Source organism: Mandrillus leucophaeus, unplaced genomic scaffold (genome assembly GCF_000951045.1).
Source record: "Mandrillus leucophaeus isolate KB7577 unplaced genomic scaffold, Mleu.le_1.0 Scaffold739, whole genome shotgun sequence".
NCBI classification, from domain to species: Eukaryota; Metazoa; Chordata; class Mammalia; order Primates; family Cercopithecidae; genus Mandrillus; species Mandrillus leucophaeus.
The window spans coordinates 437,914-443,119 of record NW_012108019.1 but is presented as its reverse complement, the minus strand read 5'-3'; positions in this window follow the sequence as shown (position 1 = coordinate 443,119).

Sequence of the window (5,206 nt, the reverse complement as noted above, 5' to 3'; positions counted from 1 at the left end):
TACAACTCAGGAGAAATAAAATAATATGCAAAAAGTATTCTGATTTTTCACTTTGATGTATCTAATGTCCTCTATAATTAATTCTGATACTCACTTCCTGGAATTTGTTATGTGGTCACAAATCTCACATTTGAAAATATGCTATAAGATTCAACTAATCAAGTGAATTACATTATAAAATTATAAAAAGTATATGTAAAATATTCTGTAACATTTATTTTCTTAGGTGCAATAGCATAAATGTGAGATTGGATAAGGATTTGCATATTTCTGTAGGCTCTAAATGAGTTTAATGTTATTAAAATATGTCTTGGTTCCTTACAGGGGTCTAATAACTAGCACCCCTTTCCTCACCTAAGTTCTTCAAGTAAAGAAACAGGACAAATGAGTAAGAAAGATGAAGATTAACATAGTTTATTTCGGATAATTCTAATTTGGAGGATTTGCTTAGTGTGGGAATCAATGGGCTTCCTATATCTGAACCTCAAAATGACAACTCTTCTATCAGACCTAGGCTTTGCTGAAACAGGGTAGGTCTTCCACATGAGAACAGAGCCTGCTGTAGAGCACAGCAGGCTCTACATTCTATGCAAGGAGTTTACACCCAAGAGAAGGGGAAAAAGAGAAGGGCCTGAGTGTGCAAGTCTGATTTCTCAATCTCAATCAGCAATCAGGATGCGGGTGTGATAAGAAATCAGGAGTGTTATGGCTGGTAAAGTAGCAGCACTCTTCCAGTTGCGAGGAATCTTTAGGAAAGAAGAGTGTTCTCTCTAATAATTCCAAATTTTTCTTATCTTAATAAATTGGGTTTAACCATTCTGCTCAGTCAACCTTGATTCTAACCTTCCCAATATGGGAAGGAGATAATCAATCTATCAGCACAATCCTGCACTCACCTTCATTAAGCCATTCCCGCAATACCAACCACTCCTTCTCCAGTCATTTTGTAACATCACTCAAAGTCCAAGAAAGGTCTAAAATGAGTTGCAGCAGTGCATGATCTACTCCAAGGGCACCATACATACAAGGTTTAAATTTCACTTCTGTATCAGTTTTCTATTTCTGCTATAACAAATGATCAAAGACTTGATGGCTTAAACAACACACATTTATTATTACATACTTCTGGAAGACAGAAGTCTCAACAGACTAAAATTTAAGCTTCTGTAGGTTCTAGAAGATGATTCATTTTCTTGCTTTTCCCACCCTCTCGAGGCTGTCTATATTCCTTGACTAATGGCCCATGCTTGACATCATTCTGACATCTGCATCCATCTTCAGAGTCTGCTGCTTTGACTATACTTCTGTCGTCATCTTCACATCACCTTCTCTGACTCCACCTTTGCTTTTATGAGGATCCCTATGATTATACTGGACCCACCAAGATAACTCAATATAATCTCCACACTCTACATTTTAAATTTAATCATCTCTGCAAAATCTCTTCCACTGTGTAAGGTGACACATTCATAGATTCTGGGGATTAGGACACGGACATCTTTAGGTGGCCATTATTCTATTTATCACAATTTCCTATTCAATTGCCCATTGAAGGTTTGAAGTAATATTAAAAACAACACAAAAACATGCCAATATAAAAATATAAAATATAAATTATGGAAATTTGAGTGTAATTCCCACCATATCAACAAATCATCAATGTGAAAAAGTACAAATACCTAATACCTGTTCATTAAAACTAAAGATGTTTTCATGTCCCAAAGAATGAAAGTCCAAAAACTGAATTACCTTTCCTTTATGAATTCAAGTTAAATTAAACAAAAATTAAAAATTATCTATCTCAACTTCTTAATTTTCTCAGCTTCAGCTAGAGAGTCATGACGCCCATGCAGAATCAATTCTTTCTCAGCTGTAGCACCTCAGCTGGGGCTGGCTCTCACCTCAATCAACAGTTCCTCAGGAATTCAGAAAGGATATAGCTTCAACAATACTCTCCTAAGTAATTCCACACTTTGATTTTTTGTTGGGAGAAGGGACAGTGAAAGGAGGTATAATTTGCATGTAGTAAAATTTAACTATTTTAGGCATGCGTTTCTTGAATTTTAATATAAGTGTATGATCAAGTAATCTGGACAAAACCCAATTTTGCTACATATTTTGACTTTCTATTATAAACTCACACCCATTAAGGGGGTGTTATGTCTTTCTGGAGAATTGACCCCATTATCATTATATAACACCCTTTTTTTATCACTTGTTCTGAAACCTCTTTTCTCTGAAAATAATGCACAACTTTTTGTTGGATTAGTGTCTGTATCTTTCTTTACCAAGGTCAGATTGAAATAGCTTTTACTCTAAGGCTGCCACATGGCTGATAGAGCCACAAACTGACATTTGTTCTTCTTAGAACTTACATCTGGTTAAGACTACAAAAGGCTTCCGTGCCTTTGCTTAAGTCTGAATGGCAAGAGCTCCTGGCTGTGAAAAATTAGGAGAGAAGAATACTTGCTCCTTGCAGACAGCTTCTCCCTAGAGAAAATCCCTTTCCTTTCCCTCATGGCCTACAATTAAAGTGGCTAAGGTACAGTCATGTAAAGCACAGACCAAAGAAACTCTCCTCTGCATTTGAATCTTTTTTAAAAAAAATTATTTTTAATTGATAGATATTCAATGTATATATTTATGGGGCACAATGTAATATTGTAATATATATATTACTGTAGAATCATTAAATCAGCTTAATTAACTTATATGTGACTTCTCATACTTATCATTTTCTATCATGAGAACATTTAAATCCACTCTTTTAGCAATTTTGAAATATATTATACATTATTATTAACTCTAGTCATTTATGCTGCCCAATAGATCACTAGAACTTATTTCTTCTGTCTGACTGAAATTTTACACCGTTTGACTATTTTGAACAGAGTTCCACAAGTAGAAAGCTGCCCTAAAGGGACAGCTACCTGGATTCCACTACCTGATCTATTTTTAGCGTTTTCCACATCCAGGTTGTTAAACTGCTGCTTTGGTTCAGTAATTACTCTGCAAAGTTTAATTAATTTGTTTAATTAGTCTATGCTTAAATACCTTTAGTAATAGAATCCAATTACTTCATCCAATATTTATCTTTTTATGTTAAAAATACTCTTACTTTTCTTGAGCTGAAACTAGAGCCCTATAGCTTCCTCCTTTAGCCCTACCTCTATCTTTTTACGGGTATAAAAAGAGATTGAAATCTTCCTCCACATTGCCATTCATTCAAATGATTGAACTCATTATCTTTTCCATATTAGTTCCATATTCATCCCTAGGATACTTCCTTATATGACACGATTCATATCTTTACCATCCTTTTGTAATAATCACTAACTAATCTTACTACTCTAAAAGTGAAGTGTACAGAATTGAATATCACACTTTATGTGTGGCCGGTCAAATACAGATAAAAATGAGACTATTAACTATTCCATCCCTCAAGTCTCTCATTCAGTGATCTTGTTCCCTGTGAATAGAAGTTAAGTCATGTTAGATTTTGGTTTTGAATAAAATCATATTATTTCAAAGGCACTATTGATAAATAAAATAACTTCATCTCTTCATTTGCACATAAATTTTTTTATGTTGAAGTTTAATCAAAACAGAACAAAAGACATGGATAGGAGCAAAGTTGTAATGAAGTTAGGAAAGGTAATCGTATAGTAAATTGAATCCACAGAAACAAATGAGAAGAGGTAGAAATGGTAATTAAGAAGTTTAATATAATAAGATATAATAAGCTCTATAAACATGTATTTGTTCTTTCCTCCCTCATCACACTTAAAATATATTAAATTATATAAAGTAATAATTATAACAATGCATTGTTGAGCTTGTAATGTATATGAATATATTATGCATAGCAATAGTAGCACTGAAATGAAGAAAAGAGAATAGAGGTATACGAGAGCAACATTTCTACATTTCACTTGAATCAAGTTAGTATAAATATGAGGTAGATTCTAATAAGATATATTTGGTAAGGCCTAGATGAACCACTGAGATATCTTAAAAATACAGTAAAATATCATTACAGAAATTAAAATGTTACACTAGACAATATTCACTAAATGCAAAAAAAAATGTGTAAAAGAGAAACAAAATATAATATGAGTAAAAGAGAAACAAAATATAATATGAGACACATAGAAAATGAAAATTAAAATATCAGGGAAATAAGTTAAGAAAAAAATTAAAAGCCTCCAGATTTGAATGGAAGAACCAAACTTATCTCTACTTGTAGATGACATAATCTTGAGTGTAAAAAAATCCTATAGAATCCACTTAAAAATTATGATCAATAATAATTCAGTTTAGGAAAGTTACAGGTGAAAGATAAATACACAAAGTTGTATTTTACATTCTAACTCTAGGAAGAAAAAGTAAATAAAAATCTGAAAACTAAAATATTTGTATTTTGTACACTCGCAGTGAACAATTTAAGAACAAAATTCAGAAAATCATTCAATGTGGAATGTCATCTAAAAGAATAAATTGCTTAGGATTAAATTTAGCAAAAGAGCTGCAGAACTTTGACTCTGAAGCCGCCTCTACGGTAATGAGCACTGATGTGTTTCCTTTTGGATGTCTACTGTTTGGACTTTGTTGAGGCTCTTTTCATCTCGAGATTTTTTTTTCAGTAAATTTGTAAAATTTCAATCATTATTTCTTCAAATATTTTTTCTTTTTCTTTCTGTTTCTATGGGACTCCTGTTACATGTATTTTGCTATCCTTGATGTTGCTCTATTCGTTTTTTTTCACATTGTTTTCTCTTTCCTTCACATTAGACAATATTTATCGACCAAACTTTGAAATCATGGATGTTTCCCTCTGCTGTCTTGAATCTGCTTTTTAGCCACTCTAGTAGATTTTTCATTTTGGCTACTGCATTTTTAAAATCTGTAACTTCTGTTTGGTATTTTACTGTTTTTATTTATTATTAAATAACTCAAAAATACTTAAAATCAACAGAGAAACTTAAATGTTTCTTGAAATTATTTGTTCAACACATGTACACACACAACACACAGTACAGGAGCAATCGATAGAGAAGCAAAAACAAAATAAAACATAATCAGTTTTCCTAGTGAGGCCAGATGCAGTGTCTCATGTCTGTAATCCTGACAGTTTCGGAAACGGAGGCAGGAGGATTGCTTGAGGCCAGGAGTTTGAGAACAGCCTGGGAAACATAGCGAGACTCCG